Source organism: Tamandua tetradactyla, chromosome 7 (genome assembly GCF_023851605.1).
Source record: "Tamandua tetradactyla isolate mTamTet1 chromosome 7, mTamTet1.pri, whole genome shotgun sequence".
Classification (NCBI taxonomy): domain Eukaryota; kingdom Metazoa; phylum Chordata; class Mammalia; order Pilosa; family Myrmecophagidae; genus Tamandua; species Tamandua tetradactyla.
In genome coordinates this window covers 66,362,834-66,381,849 of record NC_135333.1, presented here as the reverse complement: position 1 = coordinate 66,381,849, position 19,016 = coordinate 66,362,834, and positions in this window count along the sequence as shown.

Sequence of the window (19,016 nt, the reverse complement as noted above, 5' to 3'; positions counted from 1 at the left end):
CTTAAATGACATAAATCCAGAAAAGTATTTTCTAATGAACTGTCAAAACTGATATGGAGCACAGTAAAGTGACTGGACTTCTAGGGTTAAGAATTTATTTTTAAATTTAAAAATAGTAACAATAATAAATAATCTTTTGGGTATCCAAATGAAAATTCAATCTATGAGGAGGATACAGTCAGGCTGGCTTGAACTTCAACAACTGCATTCTAATGTAAGAAGAAAGTGAAGCAAAGTCTATGAAACCTCAAGGAAAAAGTAAGACCCAATACCTTTATACACAAACAGTTATTATTCTATATAAAGATGATGGCAGATATATTTGAACATACAGAAATTCTGGAAATATATTACCTAAGAAATTCTTCTGAGTACCTATTAGATTGAACACTAAATTGCATCTTTCTAGGGTAAAAATGGTCAAAATGAACAATTTCATATGGCTTAACCTAATACTTGATGAAAAAAAAATAATGGGAAAGCCGTGTTAAAAGGGTATAAATGTTGGATAACAGCTATAAAGTATGTGAATTCTAGCTTTATAGAAGAATATAATAAATATGACAAGATAGAAGCAACAATATAAGCAGTAAAAATCTGAGATCAAGAAGGTAGAGGAGTGAGAAATTCAATTGTACTTATTTCTTCACCCTTAATATGGAGAGGAAGAAGATTTGGAATTATAGAATCTGTTAAAGCTGGGGCAGATGGTATGAATTGGCTATCCCCGATCTATTTGTTATCCTGTTTTCTTCTTCCCTTGTTTAATAGAAGTTGGAAAGCTACAATTCTAGCCTCCCAGCATCCTTTGCAGCTAGGGGGAGCTGGATAACACTATTTCTCACTGCTGTGATTCAAGTGCTAATCTACTTGGAGAGGATTTCTTTCCCATATAAAAAGACAAAGCCACAATGGAAAAGACTTTGGCCCTGCTTTATTTCTACCTAGACTGTGGGTGAGATTCCAGGAGGAGCAGCAGTCATCTATCCAGCCACCCTGAAGTTGGTAGAGCTAAAAGACGGAAAGAGCATGAGACTTGGATGAAAATGTGGAGCCACTGAAAGAGCTCTGCTCTGCTTATTTCATGATTTTTTAAAAATATTTTTATTGGTAAATCCTAACATACAAACATTCTTAACATACAAACATTCCGTACATGGTGTACAATCAATGGCTCACAATATCATCATATCACCGTCACAATAATTTTTAGAACATTTGCATCACTACAGAAAAAGAAAGAAAAAAGAAAAAACTCGTATACCATTCCCCTTATTGACCACTAGTATTTCCATTTACCCAATTTATTTTACCCTTTGTCCCCCTTATTATTTACTTTTTATCCACATTTTTAACTCCTCTATTCATACTCTAGATAAAAAGAGCATCAGACACAAGGTTTTCACAATCACACAGTCACATTGTTTAAAGAAAAGGTTATATCATTATACAATCACCTTCAAGAAACAAGGCTACTGGAACATACCTCTACAGTTTCAGATATTTCCCTCTGGTCTCTCTAACATACTATAAACTAAAAAGGGATATTTATAAAATGCATCAGATAACCTCCAGCCACTCTTTGAAATCTCTCAGCCACCAACACTTCATTTTTTCTCATTGCTTTCTTCTCACTTTGGGTGAAGAAGTTTTTCTCAATACCTTGATGCCAGGTCCTGACTTATCCCAGGATTTCTGTACCATATTCTCGGGGAAATTTACACCCCTGGTAGTCATGTCCCACGTAGAAGATAGGGCAGTGGGTTCATTTGCTGCATTGACTTAGAGAAAGAGGACACATCTAAGCAACAAAAGAGGTTCTCTGGGGGTGACTCTTAGGCCTAATTTTAAGTAGGCTTAGCCTATTCTTTGCAGGAATAAGTTTCATAGGGGTGAACAGCAAGATTGAGGACTCAGCCTATTAATTTGGTTGTCTCCATTGCTTGCGAGAATCAGAAATTCTCCAAATGGGGAAGTTGAATATTTCCCTCTTTCTCCCGAGTGCCCCAAGTGACCTTGCACATACTCTTTTATTCACTGCCCAAATTATTCTGGGATATATCAGGGCATCGTATTAATGTGGACAAACCAACAAAATCTCATGCCCCACTCAGGATTCCATGTACTTATGGTGTTCAACTAAACTGACTATACAAGTTAAATTAGGAAATGTACTAGACAAAATATAAATTTTGCACCCAATGAACATCTCTGCCTTTGGTCTCATACAGAAGTTGAGGTTTTAAAATATGGATGATATCATCCTTTACCCTGTGTTCTGATTTACCTTAGTCCTATCCAGATCAGCTTCATTTATATCTCTACTAGAAGTCAGGTCCCTTTTTCAACTTTTTAAACAATTCCTATATGGGGTACTGCTGATTTTCATAGCTTCAGAGCTCTAACTCTGAGTCTCAGGTGTCACATAAAAACCCGACGTTTTTGGGAATGACCAGGTTATATACAAATAGCTCATTACCTCAGAATTTAGAAATAACATTACAACTCCTGAATACATGTGACTGCTGTAAGAGCTTACAATCTAGAACCCTCTACAATAGGCCTCAACCTGATAGTCCATGCGCTCAACTTTGGTTTATTGAGTTTTTATATTACAGTTAGTCCATATGATTAAGGATGATAATATTTGTCTTTTTGTCTCTAACATTCCCTTCAACATACAGGCTTTAAGATTCACTCACCAAGTTACATGCCTCACAATTTCATTCCTTCTTGCAGCCAGTCATAGTCTGTTGCATGTATACACCATAGTTCCCCCTTCCATTCCTCAGTCGTTGTACCCTTAGGCTGCCTCCATTCATTGTAGATCATGAACACTGCCTCCATAGACACCAGTGTGCAAATGTCTATTCCTGTTCCCACACTCAGTTTCACCAGGTATATATGAGCAACGAGGTTTCAGTATATAAGCCATGGTTTGTCTGGTTCTTGATCATTAAAACCAAAGTCATTCTTAACTCATCCGGATTCTGGTATCCAGTGGTGAGGTCCTTGAAGTAACAGAGCTTAAAACTTAGAATTGGCAGAGTGGAGAAGGCACATGCATACTTAGCTTGAATGAGATGGTCTGGAGTTAGACAAACCTGTATTTTCATCCTGGCTCTGTCACTTACTGGTTCTATGACCCTGGTCAAATTACTTAACCTTCCTAAGACACTCTTCATCTTAAAGCTGGATGATAAAAATATCTTGTAATGTTATTTTGCACATTAAAATAGAAATGTATGTATACAGCTTAGCACAGTGCCTGGATAGGTAGTGTCAATTATTTGTAGCTCTTTAAAAGCCAAATGTCAATGGAACCACATTGCCTCTACAAGATATGCTTAGGGTTGGTCTGAACCTCTATTATGCAGCCTTGTAAAAATCCAGAACCTCCCTGTAGTAGGCAGACTTCTAAAGTGACCCTTGCCTCTTGGTATCTATACCTTGCTTTCATAACCTCCTTCTCTTATGGGAGGGCTGTACCTAGAGATTTGCATATAACCAATAGTCTATGGCAAAGTTGAAGGGATGTCACTTCTGTGATTGCAAAAAGGTTGCAAAAGGTTGTGACTTCTGTTTTTGAGACAGACTTTCTATATTGCTTTCTTGGTTTGCAAGCTTTGATGAAACAACATACTATGTTGAAGGGACCCATTTGGTAAGAAACTGAGGGTAGCCTCTGGTGCACAACCAAAGACGATGTGAATACTGAGAACAGCCAAGTGATCTTGGAAGAGGGTCTTTCTCTAGTTGAGCCTGCAGATGAGACCTCAGCTTTGGATGATAGCTTGATTGCAGCCTTGTATGAGATCCCAAAACAGAGGACCCAGCAAAGCTATGCACAGAATCCCAACACAGAGGAAACTGTAGTTAATAAATATATATTGTTTTAAGCTTCTAAATTAAGGGGTAGTTTGCTGCTATCAATAGATAGATAAGATACTTCTCTAGAGTATTGCCATGTTCTCAGATTTCTCTTTGCCCTCACAATCTAGTGTCTGTGCATTAAGCCTGTTTTCCACAAAAACATCTAGTCTGACACAAATGTTTTGTAAGTTATTTTTACTGAGGATTCAGGACTAGGGGAAGTTTCACCCCCTTCTCTCTTTTCCCTTCTTCTGCTCTGAGCAATGGACAATAGCAATAGGAGAGGAATTTACTAGAACACACAGAAAAACCCCAAATTCAGTGTGGGACCAGGAGGAGATCTTGCGGCTAGCTGGAGGGTGGCTTTGCCACCTACCAATGGTGAAAACGAGGACAAGTCATCCACTATTTCTCCAGATGTCCACAAATATTAGTCACTTTCCCTCAACTCCCAGAATACTGCCACTTCTACCATTTGTCTCTGCGGGGAATATCAACTCTAACTTCAGAGAATTGAGAAAAAAAGAAGCCCTCAAATGGAACTCGTTCTTGTCACCAAGCTCACCACCTGCTTGTAATCACCCTCCCTCTTCCATCCAGGGGTCTCTTTGGTGTAAGGTGGTCTCTCCACATACACACTGGATTCTCTCCGCTCCTACCTTCTTAGTGACCTTGGGCGGCTATTGATGATTTTTGTTCTCTCTTGTTTCTTCAATGTCTTTATCCCTCTCTAGTAAAGAGGGCTTTTTGTGGAGATGAATATGTGTCTGAGTCTCTCCTATTTATTAAAACCTTCCCTTGATCCCACATACTCATCTGGCCTTTTCTTTCTCTTTTCCTTAAAAGACAAAGATTTGAAAGAGTTGTCTAAGCACATTGCATCCTTTTCCTCAAGTCTCATTTACTCTTCAGTCCCTTGCAATCTGGATTTCATTCCAATCACATCAATGAAATTGAAAACCAAGGCTACCATCCACTTCCATGTTACCAATTCTATGGACTCCCTCCAGTCCTTTTCTGACTTGGTGTCCCTTTAATATTTGACATGGTTTTCTACTTGCTCCTAGAAACACACCCTCTCCCTCGATTTTATACTCTACAGGATCATTTCATTTCTCATTTCTTATTTTTCTTTGATCAAATTCACTTTAATCACCCCTCAAATCCAGATTTCCCCAGCCTTGACCATTTTTTATACTCACCCTATATACTTTCTTTTGGGAAAGCTAAACTTCCACATTGCTTTAATATAACCCTCCGATGACTCCAAAAGCTGTTTTCTTAACATGTACTTGTCTCTGTGAAATCCAATGGTTTATCTCTAGAATCTTAAATTCAACATGGTCAAAATGGAACTCATTCCTCTCCCTCCCCAAACCTGCTCCTTCTTTTGGGTTTTCTGTCTGGATAAGTGGCACTGAAATCTACCTAATTATCTAAGTCATAAATCTGGGGGCTATCCCTGATTTTTCCTTTTTTCTCATCTTTTATAGCGAATTAAACACAAAGCCCTGTGATTCTGCATCCACAGTCTCTCTCTAATGCACCTATGTCCTTTCTTCCCCACTGATACCACCTGAGACCATGCCACTGCCATTTCTCACTTGTGTCATCAAAATCTTTTCTCTTTTTAAATTGGTCTTCATACTTATACTGCTGCTTTCTTCCAATTGACTCTCCATATTGCAAACAGAGCAGTCCTCCTAAAACATTAACCTGATCATATTTCAAATCTATCAGTAGCTTTTTATTGCTACTGGCCTCCTTATAAGCCTCGCTTGGCTTCTATCTTCACTTGTTGCTCGCCAATTCCCATCGCAAGCTTTATATAAATGCTAACCCAGTGGTCCCAACTTGGCTATCCACTGGCCTGTTAAAACTGACAGGGGTGTTAGATGTGGCATATGCTGTAATTTTTTTTGGTTGAGATGACATTTTAATCAAGGAATTTCTCAAAAAAATCCAGATTTCCAGATTCTTTTGAAAAAATTGGAATTTGTGCTAATACCTCTCCTCAAGTCTTGCATAGCCACAATTAGTTGGAGTGAATTAGTGGTTGTCCCTTTAGAGAGAGCACACTCTCTCTAGTTTGCACAGTTATCCCTCCCTATTGGCTTCATGAGTGAAGCTGAATATTACCTTAACATTGTTATTTAATACTGTAAATCTCCCTCTTCCTTCTCTCTGTCTGATCAACCTGTACTTTTCCTTGGGTTTCATTTTACAATCCCTTCTTGGGGGAGATATTTATAGAGTCCCCTAGGGTCCTAAGTACATGCTCCCACAACTAGAAAGTTAAAGAGTTCTGATTTAGTATTGCCCAGGAAAGGAGAGGAGGTAGACTCTGAGACCATTAAAGGGTGAATAAAAATAGAGAGTGGAGCTATCCCTCATATTTGTGTCCCTGAGCAGAAGGCTGACGTGTCCAAACTTTAGTCCCCTCACAATGCTATGCTTAAAATGGCTTCCTATACATTGGTTCGTCCTGATTTCCTGGTGGCTGCTTCTTATGATGGGGGAACCAAGCCAGTTAATAGTTGATAGATGCCTAAAAGGTACAAGGCTCTGTGCGGGGAATAGAAGATGTATAATTAAATAACACATCGTTTTTGTCTTGAGAAGAGAGTACAGAATCTGTGGGGAAGAGGTACACAATTACAAATAACTGGAGTAAAATTTCGAGAGCTGTGATAGAGGTGTGTATACAAAGTGCAAGCAGGAATATGGTTATAAGATTGATTATTATTATTACTTTTCTCTTTGCTCTATGTGGGGGTCAGAGTTCATTCTTTTCCCATGTGACCATCCAATTATTGCAGCACCATTTGTTGGGTTTTTTTTTTGAGAGGTGGGGGTGGAGTGCCTGGGCCGGGAATTGAACCCGGGTTTCTGGCATGGCAGGTGAGAGCTTTACCACTGAGCGACCACTGTACCCCATGGAGTGATTATTTTTGCTGAAGGAATCAGGAAAGTCTATTAAGACAAATGCTGTATGAACTGGATCTTGTGGGACAGGAAAGCTCACCTCAGACGTCTCTGGGAGCAAAGTCCTTAGGGAAGTAGCACATGTCCACCCTTAATGCCACAGGTGACAGCTTCAAGCTACAGTAGTCCAAACCACTACAGCAAAAATGGAAAGAACTGAAAGAATAGACAAACCCACAGTTATTGTTGGAGGTTTCCATACTCTTTTTTTACTGATTGATAGAACATGTTGACCAAAAAAAAAAAAAAATCAGTAAATGTATAGAAGATCTGAACAGTATTACCAATGATTTTTACCTAATTAATATTTTTTTATTCTTCATCCAAGAATGGACTACACATTTCTTTCAAGTGTACATGGAAATTCACCATATTCTGGAACTGCCAAAAATTAGTATCAGAAAGATAACTGAAAAATCTCCAAATAATTTGGAAATTAAACAACACACTTCTAAACAACCCATAGGTCCAGGAAGAAATTACAGGAGAAACTAAAACACTATTTTAAATTGAGTACAAATAAAACAAAACATATAAAAATTTGTGTATAGATAAAGTAGTTCTTAGAGGGAGATTTAAGGCATGAAGCACTTATATTGGGAAAAAAAGTTTCAAATCAGCTATTTAAGCTTCCACTTAAGAAACAAACAAACAAACAAAAAAGAAATTAAAGAAAAGAAGAAGAAGAGCAAATTAAACCCAATCAAGCAGGAGAAAGGAAGTAATAAAAATTAGAGAAAAAAAATCAATGAAATTAAAAACAGGAAAACAATAGAGAAAATCATTGAAACCGAAGGCTTTTTGCAAAAGTCAATGAAAGGTCAAGCTGATCAAGAGAAAAAGAAAGTACAAATAATCAACATCATTGTAGACTCAATAGATAGTGAAAGGGAGACAATGGAATATCATGAACAAGTTTATGCTAACACCACTGATAACGTAGATGAAATGAACATGTCTTAAAAGAAACAAACTACCAAAGCTCATGTAAGAAGAAACAAACCTGAAGAGCGCTTTATATGCTAAAGAACTTTAATTTGTACTTAAATACCTTCCCACAAAGAAAACCCAAGATCCAGGTAGCCTCACCAGCAGATTATATCAAACATTTAAGGAAGAAATAATATCAGTTTCACACAAAATCTTCCAGAAAATAGAAGAGGGAGGAATGTTTTGCAATTCACTACAAAGTCAGTATTACTCTAATACCAAAGCCAGACAAAAGCATTCCAAGAAAAGAAAACTGTAGAACTATACCCCCGTGACAACAGATGCAAAAAAAATTTAGCAAATTGAACCCAGTAATATATAAAAACAATAGTATATCCTGACCAATTCTGGAAATGGTCAGAATAAACCATCCTGATTTATTCTGGAAATTTAAGGCTAGTTCAACATTTAAAAAGCAATAACTGGGGCGGGCCGCGGTGGCTCAGCGGGCAAAGTGCTTGCCTGCTATGCCGGAGGACCTCGGTTCGATTCCCGGCCCCAGCCCATGTAACAAAAACGGAGAAACAGAATACAATAAAACAAGAAAATGTTTAAAGATGTTTCCCTTTCTTCCTTCCTTCCTTCCTTCTATCCTTCCTTCCTTCTCTCTGTCTAAAAAAAAAAAAAAAAAAAAAAAAAAGCAATAACTGTAGGGTTAGCTGTGGTGGCTCAGCAGGCAGAGTTCTCACCTGCCATGCCAGAGACCTGGGTTCGATTCCCAGTGCCTGCCCATGCCAAAAAAAAAAAAAAGCAATCACTGTAATTCACATATCAACCATAGCATGAACTCAGCAGATGCAGGAAAAGCATTTTTTCAAAAGCCAGCATCCATTCATGGTAAAAACTCTCAGCTAACTTGAAATAAAAGGAAACTTTTATAACAGGACAAAGGGCATTTAAAAATATTATCTAAACTAATATTGTACTGAAAGACTGAATTCTTTTCTCCTAAAATCAGGAACAAAACAAGGATGTCTGCTCTCATCACTTCTATTTAACATTGGGCTTTAGTTAGTGCAATAAGGAAAGAAAAATAAAATAAAATTCATACAAACTGAAAAGAAAGAAATAAAACAGCCCTTATTCACTGTTGACATGATCATCTATGTAGAAAATCCCAAGGAATATACAAAAGGCCAACAGATGTATTAAATGAGCTTAGCAAGATCATACAAGGTAAATATTTTTTAAAAGACACACACACACACACAACTTTATTTCTATATACTTGCATTGAACAATCGGAAATCCAAATTTAGAAACATGCTATTTACAATAGCATTAAAAAGCCTACAATAGGGCCGTGCAACGGTGGGTGGCTCAGTGGCAGTGTTCTCACCTGTCATGCAGGAGACCCGGGTTCGATTCCTGGAGCTTGGCCCTATAATAGGGCTTAAGGGTTTTTCTGTCCTTTATCTGCCTTTTGGTAAAATTTCATTGCTCAGGGAAACTTTTCTTCCAATAGTACATCATTTACATCATTTTAATTTAAAGTATTGTCCTCCTCTTCTGTTTCCCGTTTATTTCTCTTCTTTTTAAAAACACAATAGGAGGTCATTTTCTATTTCCCACCCTCCCCCAGAAGAGTCCTGGGGCAGAATGTGGACTGGCAGGGAGAGAGAGAGATGTGGACACTCTGCTAGTGCCACGGGTTACGGGGTTTAAGGAGAAGCCCTTCAAGGCCACAGAGGATGACAGGAAGGGGGAGAGTGGGGGGTGTAGGAGGCTGCCCCTGAAAGCTGGGCACAGGGGTAGCTCGAGTGATTGGGTTTACAGACAGTAGTTCTCATCTGGAACCCTAATCTGGTACTATTTATTTGACAATAGAAAGGGGGAGAAAGAGAAATTAAGGATTTGGGCCAAATGGTTCCAGCTTTTCTGTGAACTCTTTCTTCTCTAAAATCAACACAAAACCTTATTTGAAGTTCAGGGTCAAATGTTTTTGAATCTCCAGCTGTTGAGAAACTGATTGCTGGAATTGAAGCTTGGAAACGGAGTTGGAGGTGTATTGATTTGTTTATTTATGTTTGTCTTTTAAATGCCTTCCAACGAGGATACTGATGTGAGTTCAGAGAAGAGACGCCCTTACTTGCTCCATCGGTAATAATGCAGATATCTGGAGGGTGGGGGTCTTTATAAATAGTAACTGAAAGAAAAATGAAGAAATACTGCCTGTCCAGACACCTAGAAACCTCTCAATCAGCATCAAGTCATTTATTCCTTCATGATTTAAGATTTTATTTTAAACGCAAGGAGAAATCTTTGCAGGGGTTTAAGCAAAAGAGTGATGTAATTTAATAATATGTTTTAAGAAAGCCCCATTTGCTACTGTTCGGCGAATGGGACAGAAGCAGGAGTGGACAATCGAGAGCCCTTATTTTCAGGGGCCGTCGACCAGAAGGTTCTTCCAATCCTTGCTTTGTGATCCGCACCCATAACTGACCAACTTCTTTCTTTGAATCCAAGGTCCAAGCCAGGATGTGGGTCCTGGTGGACAGTCAACCACGTCCTGCTCCTGGTTCTCCCATTGCCAGGCGTGGGTTCAGGCCCCTTGCTTCTCTAACTCTGCCCACCTCCCAAGCTCTCTGGGGTTCACCACCGAGCTGTGGTTACGAGCATGGGACTTAGAATCCCATAGACCTAAGTCGGGTCCCAAGTTGGCCTCCATCTAAGAGTTAGGCAACTGTATAACCTTTCTTAGTCATAATCTTCTCAACTCTCTTCCTATTGGACCTACCTTAAAGGGTTGTTTTGAGGATTATATAAGATAATGTTTGCCAAGTGCTTGGCATAGAGTAAATGTTCAAGTAATAGCTGGGATGCTGCTGCTGCTGGTGGTGATGATGATATTTTCTAAGTCCACCTCCTTGCTAATTCACCCTAAACACCAGACACCCTGCTGCCGCCCTTCCTACCTGGGCTTCTGTTTCCATCTCTTCCTGATACCTGCCCCTCTCTGGTGGTCATTTTCCTCTCTGGGTCTTGGTTCCCCTAGATCTGAACCACCCAAGAGCTCCCAGAGATAATGAGCGTTATGTATTCCTCTGCTTTCACATTTACTCTAGTTCTGGAGCCAGAACCACCAATGTATCTTCCTTTCCCTTTGTAGAGTTTTGCAATTAGACTACATTAATTGCTTTAGTCAGTTTTATAGTTAACACCACTGTTTTAATAATGGAATTAAATTTAAGAATCCAAGCCTCTTTGTCAGGATAAATCAGTATATAATTATAGCTTACAGTAGAAGTCATTTTCCCAAAGATCTTGAAGTTTATATTTAATGACAATTTGTTAATCTCCCTATAAATCCTCATTTGAGGATGAATTACTAGTGTCCAACTTGGTCACAGCCAATGGTGACATGGACAGCAGTTAAGATGGGCAAGGTATTGAAGTGAAGTGACATGAGACCTCAGAGGTGGATTCTGGTCCACACTCTGTCCCTTCCCACCTATTCTGACCTGGGCAAACACTCTGCCTTTTGCAGACTTAGTTTGCTCATGTGTAAAGTGGGGATGGGTCTCCCAATAATGGGGATAATGCTATTCTAGGCTTACTTTTTAGAGTTGCTGGAATAAAATGGAGGTAAAAGAACTTAGCAGTCATTCAAGAACTGTTCAAGTGTAAGATTTATCATTCCTCCTATTCAGAATCAAATGCTTTGCTGGTTGGCACAGAGCAAACAAACAAATTGATAATCTCTTAAGCATCTACTTTCTGCCAGGCGTGGGGCTGGAGACTGAGTTCTAGAGAGTTCTCAGATGAGGTTAACACCCTGGGGTAGCTCACAGTCTGGTTCAGAAGGCAGACAATGAACTATAATTAAATGTGAAAAGATTTAACACAGACGGATGCAGAGACACCAGACATCACCGACACCTAGCGTTTCTTCCTTCCTTCACTTATTCAACAAACACATACTGCCTGCCTCCTGGTACCAGGCCTTTTCTGGGGCTATACAGATGCGTGAGTGAACTGGCAAGGTCCATCCTCTAATGAAGCTTATTCTCATGGGCTAGTGAGGCTGGGGCCAGGGGAAGGGGGGTGACACTCAATGAAAAACAAGTAAACACACAAGGAAACAAAGATCAAATCAAATCATGAACAGTGCTTGGAAGGATATACACGGGGCATGTGGCAGACATTGGGAGGACACATTTAGATACTGTGGTCTGAGAAGGCCTCTGACAGGGACCTGAAGGATGAGGAGTCAGCATGGTGAATCATAGGGACATGCTATGTGAGGAAGAGTGGTAGAGAGCATTTGAGATGGGGAATAGCCAATTTAGCTGTCTTTGTTCTTTTCTGTTATTTGGTACATAGGTAACTCTAAGTTGGATGTGGCATGCTAGCCAGACCAAGCACAGAGGGGCAGACTTCTTAAAGGGAGCAATTCCAGAGGGCCGAAGTCTTTCCCAGCGGCCCAGAAGGTAGCTCAACCTTTTGGCTGGATTCTGAGAAGGAACAGTGAGGGAGCTGCACACCCCTGCAAACCAACCTCAAGGGCTGGCACCTTGGCCTATGCGTACTAGCCTGGTTTGATATGGAGGTTGGGGAACAAGTTGAAGAGAGACAGAAGACATCCCCCTGCTCTTTCTGAGCCTCACTCCCTCCTAACTCCTTGTTCCATGCCCCTGGGGGTAGGGTGGGTGGGAGGAGGTCATCCTCCCATGAGGTACTTGCATTTAAGCCAGGAATCCTGGAAGTTTGGAAAACTTGCAGATGCCAAAGGAATTGAGTTCAAATGCAAGAAATTCACCATTTGAATGGAGATGTTTCCTTTTGAAGGAGGGGAAGAGTGAAGGGCAAGGGAGATGACCTCCAGGCCACCACCCAGCTAAACTGGCACTCTGGAGACGGGATTCCTTGCAGGGTCAAGTCCCCCCTCCTGGCTCCCATGGTGTCTGGATCAGCACAATCATGGGATCCAGAAGATTTCTTGCTGTGAGGAAGAAATGGAGGAGAAACGGGCCTTAGCCTTAATTCATCCCTTCTGACTATATCGGAGCTGGGGCAGGGTAGGGGTATGAGTATTTGCGTGTGCTTGTGTGGGTGTGTGCCAGCGTGCGTATGAGGCTGTGCGTGTGTGCGTGCGTGTGTGTGTGTGTGTGTGTGTGTGTGTGTGTGTGGCTCTGTGCATGGGGTGGGGACGGGATTCCAGTGAGGAATGTTTTACATAAAGCGAATGTCTAGCCAAGTCCATTTCCTCTCCCGTCTGCCTCTTTCTCAGACATCAAGAGGGCCCATTCCCTCAAAGCCGAGCCTTCTGTTGTCCACTGCGTCCCTCCTGATGGAGAGAAGGGCCCGGGACGCCGGGCTGGGTGGGGGCGCTGGGGCACCCCTGGGCTCAGATGCCTCGCAGATGAGGTCACATCCTCTCCCTCCCCGGGCCCTCCGCGGGATGAAAGGCGAGAGGAGACCGAAATGTATGTGGAGCAGGAAGGGCCAGGGCTTTGCTTGGCTTGGCCGGGTCTGGAATTACATAACAGTGATGTGGGAGACGGGGCCCACCTTCCTTCCAGCTCTCCCCGGGGCGGGAAGGGAGGCCGGGCCCTCACGCGGGGTCCGCGACTGTCTCTCCCCAGAGGAGCGGGTCACCAGGGCCCGGAGACCGCGAGGCCAAGGCAGGGCGCGCGGCGCGGGTGCCAGCAGAACCCGGGCGGGGAGAGCGCTGAGGGTGCCGGAGGGGGCGCTGCGGGGAAGAGAGGAGGGCCCAGCGAAGAGGAGCACGGAAGAGAGACGAGAGGAAGGCGAGGGGAGGGGGAGAGAAAAGGGGACGACGGCTCTGACTCCATCCGCATTCCCTGCAAAAAAGCAGCTGCACTGCTGTTTCCCAGCCAGTGAAAATGATGACAAATTAGATGGATAGGAAGTGGCAGAGGAAAACATTCTCTTGAAAAGGATGTTGGGTGGGGGGTAGCGGATGGGGGGGAGAGAGAGAGGGAGGGAGAAAGAGAGAGAAACTGGAAGCTTTGGTTTGTCTCACTTCCTGGGGACCCTGCGTGACTTGAGGAAGTCTCCCTCTTCAGAAATGCTCAGAGGACGGCTTAAGGAGCCGTTGCACTGGGGAGAAGCGCGCTGGGACCTCAAGGCTGACCTTTGCAGTTTTAGCTCGCCAACTCCCGAAGATAATTTGGAAAATAATTTTGAAAATAGCATTTAAAAGTTTTCATCATAAGTTAAAATAGTTGCAAAGGGTGTAACATTCGCCACGTGGATATTTTATTGACATTTAAAAATATACCCAGTTATAGCACTTTAAAATGTATCAAATGGTATCTAGCTACTTGATTTGCAGTATCATCGGTTTAAAAAAAAACCTTGTGCAGCTTTTCTTTAACAGTTGAAAATTTACATAGTTCTTTTTCTACTTGAACCCTACAGAATTTTATCTTGGTGTGACTATTTTAATGCTTGAAAGTGTTTTATTGATCATCCTGTTATATTTTTCTGATGCAAAAATATGTTTATGAATTAAATGAAAATTTTCTATGGCGTTACCCCTCGTGCATATTTTATAAATAATTATTAAATAAAGGGTAAATTTTTTTTGGAAATGCATTTTCAATTAGCCCATGTATCCATGGTTGAATATTACTGATATGATTCAACCTCAATTCCATTCTGATGTTTCATTTTATGTATGTGAGCCCTGAGACGCTTCGTTCACATTAAAAAAAAAAACAAAAACAGATGGCCAAGGAAGAAATTTTATTATGGCAATGTCACTGGATTCTTTGAGCTACGTCCAGGTTATTTGCTAAAATATCACAGTGTGATATATCATCGCATTTATTTTTGACAATTGGTGATATATCAACTAACTGCTTGATTATATCCTCCTTCAATTAATGGGAAACAAATTTGACATAAGGATGAATTTGTGACTCAGGTAATAGTGTCCTTCAGATAACAGAGCCTGCCTTCATTTTCAATTCAAGGAAATGTGTTCATAAGGATCTTTGTAAATGACCTTGCCGCTTTTGGATTCTAATTCTTGGATAGGTGACTAGATAATAAATATAGATGATAGGTAATTCAATAGATGGATGATAGATATTAGATGATAGATATAGATGGTAGATAGATTATAGATGCTAGAGATAGATGGATGCATGGTAGATGAAAAACAGATGGATAGACAAACAGATGACAGATAGATGGATTAAATGACTGACAGATGATAGAGATAGGTGGATAGGTGATAAATGGATAGATTATAGATAGAGAGATTTAGATAAATGAAAGAGAAAAGGAAGGAAGGAAGGAAGGAGGGAGGGAAAGAAAGGAAGGACAAAGAGACTTTGTAAGAGTCTATGGCCTGAAGGAACTACGGAACTAGTACCCTCTACATTCTCTGCAGGTGTTTTCCAGGCTCTGCTCTCACAGACCTGCCCCCCAGGAACTTATGCAGCCTTTAACAACAGTGAGATGGAAGAGTTCATTCAACATAAATTGCCATAATTCCTCTGCAATATATTTGAATTAAGTCCATCCTACCATTGGACAAAATACCCCCTTTCTAAGTCTAAGATTTGTCCCTGATAAATATATATATATAATAAAAAGGGGATCCCCACCCTGGTACCTTGATTAAAGATTTCACTGACACCAATATTTTAAACTGCACCCCCTTATTTATGCCCCAGTGGGGTTTTTTTGTTTGTTTGTTTGGTTTGTTTTTTGTGCATGGTCGGGAAACGAACCCCGTCTCCAGCATGAAAGGCGAGCATTCTAACCACCGAACTACCCAGCCCCAGTGGTTTTAATGCACAGGTGCAACACGCCATCGTAAGATTCCAGGAGGGTGAAGAGTGTGCTTTTCTTTTGTGACGTGGGAGAAGGGCAATGGTGGAAGGAGAGGTAGTAAAAGATAGTCAATCTTAAGCAAGCTCCTAGAGTCAGAATCTTGAATATAGATTACCAGGATCAGAGTGGGGATAGGGAATGGGAAGTAAAGTTTCAAAACGTACAGCGTTCCTAATGGGAATGATGGAGAAGTTTAGGTAATGGATGGTGATGATGGCAGCACAATATTGTGAATGCACTTAATAGCGCTGAAAATACATATCTGAATATGATGAAAAGGGGAAACGTTAGATTGTAAATATGATAATGGAATAAAAATGTAACAAAATCCAGGGAACTACACTACATAAAGAGGGGAATTTAAGGTAAACCATGGGCTTCAATTAACATAGTACAATTATAAAAGAGTTTCTATTTCTATCATCAGTTGTAACAAATGTTCCACTCTAATGCAAGCTGTTGGTGATGGGTTGGTGAATGGGAATGCTGTATTTTTATGCATGGTTGTTCTGTAAACCCACAACTTCTTTAATAAATAAAAAGCTTAATTAAAAAATTAATTGACCATAAAAGAGAGATTCAATCTGACACCTTGATTGATGGCAGGTACCACCATCTTCAAGGGATGGATTTTAGAAAAGCTTATGTGTAGAAGCTCAGAATTGGAGATTGGTTCTTGTTAAATGACCCATGTTCACGTACCCTATTCAGTCCTGAGGAAAGGACTGAAGTTCTGGATTGGTTGATGTCCACACTGACCACTGCCTTTGCCTTCAGACCCTGCTAAACCCTTCTTTTCTCTGTGCCTGGTGTTCCTCTTTGTGAAGAGGGATAGGTGGGTGGCACTAAACTCAGCTCCATCTCTCTCTTCCCTGTCCCATCAGTCTCAAAGACTGCTAATTTTGTCTTCCAAATATTCTCAAATCTTCCCTCTCCTCTGCATCTCCATTTCCGCGATCCCTACCCTAGTTCAGAGCCTCCTGACCATGTTCACTTACTCACAGTTTTCTAACTGATATGGTGGGCTCCATCCTAGCCATCTTCCACACTGCTGTGAGGTGGTTTAGCTATAATGCAATTCTGACCAAGTCCCTCCCTTGTATAAACCTCTCCATGGCTTCCTATCACCCATAGGAGAAAGTGCAAACTCATCATTATGGCGTGATGGGACTCTGCCTGCCTTTCTCATCTAATCTGATCCCTCTTACTTTCCATCGTGTGTCCCTGTTGTAAGAAATGAAATTTTATATGGAGTCCTCCACTTTTGACGGTGAGAGTGACACTCAATAAGACCAACTTTAGGCATGGTCTAAGGGATCTAAGCAGATTTCAGCTCACTCTGGCTGCCTAAATTTGCAACATTAAAGATTCATTTCTTTAAATGAAAATGCACATATCCTTGAGCATCTTTTAAGATATATGTATCACTGAGAAAGATAGTCTGTGTTGTCACTAATGCAGTACCTCAGAGGGAATTAGTTGAACTGATCATTTTTGCCCAGAAATTAATTGAAAGAAGAAATAGGAGGCAGGACAGAGAGGGAAGAATGGTTCTGGAATGTGGAGGGCAATCTAGGATGGGTTGTCCATGGTGGGGTAGCATGAAGGTTGGCAAAAGTCAGCCACTGGTGAGGGTGATAGACTGTTAGGAAGAGTTTAGGTGAAGATGACCTTTATCCACTATTTTCAAATCTGTTTTCCAAGTGTGATGGTTAATTTAATCTGTCAACTTCATTAGGTTATGGTGTCCATTGGTTGGTCAAGCAAGTACTGGTTTGATTATTACCTTGAGGATAGTTTATGGATAAATTTGCATCTACAGTCAGTAGATTGGATATACTGTATCTACAATCAACAAAGGAAATTGCTCTCAGCAATGAGGCTCATCTCCTAATTTAAATCATCAAAGGTTTTAAAGCCAGAAATGAGGATTTCAGAGACCAGAAAGACTTCCTGTCCCTAATTCAGCCAGTCAGCTTCTCCTGGGGATTTAACCTCACCATCATTGGAGTTTCCAACTTATGACTTGCACTATGGAATTTGGACTTGCCAACCCTCATGGTTGCATGGGCCAATTCCTATAACAAATTTCTTAATGTTTACACACACACACACATTCTGCCAGTCCTCTTTCTCTGGAAAACCCTGACTAACACACTGGATTTGGTTAATTTGATGATACTGGAAGTGAGAATGGTTGAAGATTGATGTTCCATAAAAGAAGTTATGTCCAGCCTGTTCTCAGTTCTGAACATCTTTCCACTGGTTTCCACAGTAGAGCAGGAGGAAAGAGCAGGCCAGATGGGCAGCTGTGAGTGGCAACAATCTGTAAGGGGTATTAAAACATCAAAGACATGTAAAGAGATGTTAAAAATTATTCAGCAGTAACCCCACTTAGGGAGAGCAGAATATGTGGTTGGAATACTTTGATAAGCCACTTGGTAGGTATTTGTGTGGATAAAACCCTAAGAGGCCTACTTAAGAAACAACCCCTAGATGTCTTACAAAGAGGTGAGAGCTCAGTTCTTGCTAAATGGTGATATGCAAGTATTAGACTGAAGCTGAATGGCTGGGCGTGATGGAGAACATCTTTACTGTATCCCCCCAGGAAACTCCTAGCATTTCTAAACAAATGTTCACATTTGTTCTAAACACATTTTCTAAACACATTTGTTCTAAACACATTTTCTGGAGAAAATGTGGTCTCAACTGTTCCTGGTCAAGAAGGAAGCATTTAAGAGCAGATGTTAGAGAGGTCTACAGCTTTGAGGTATAAATGGAATTCTTGGACAATCGTTAGCTGACTAATTTGTCGTAATTTAAGTCATGTCATCCAATATGACTTTATCAATAATCAAGGCAGAATTTTGATACCTATCTGATCTTTATCTCTTAATTCAGAACTAGGGCAGGTAAAAGGGGGTAAGTATTAGATATCTGGCCTCCCAAACTCTAAAATCTTGTTCAAGGAAAGAGAACATTGAGAAATAGGTAATGATTGTCTTTTGTGGAGCATGTGACATGTGTAGATTGAGGTTCTGGGTTCTGTCCAGGAGGCAGGACGTTAAACTTGAGGGGGTTTTGACCTTGGCAATTGGTGTTAGTGTGTACATGATGCCATATGGCTGGTTTTCACTCCTGGGAAGATGGTTTTTTAAAGAAATGAATTTTATTGAAGTATACATATCATAGGTAGAGAGTTTGCTGAATTCTTACAAGCAGAGCACTGTGATGTAACCAACTCCCAGATTAAGAAATAGAACATCACTAGCACTCCAGAAGCCCCCTCACGCCAGTCACTGCCAACTATTATCTTGAGTTCTAACAGCATGAAGACTATTTCTGCAATTTATATAAAT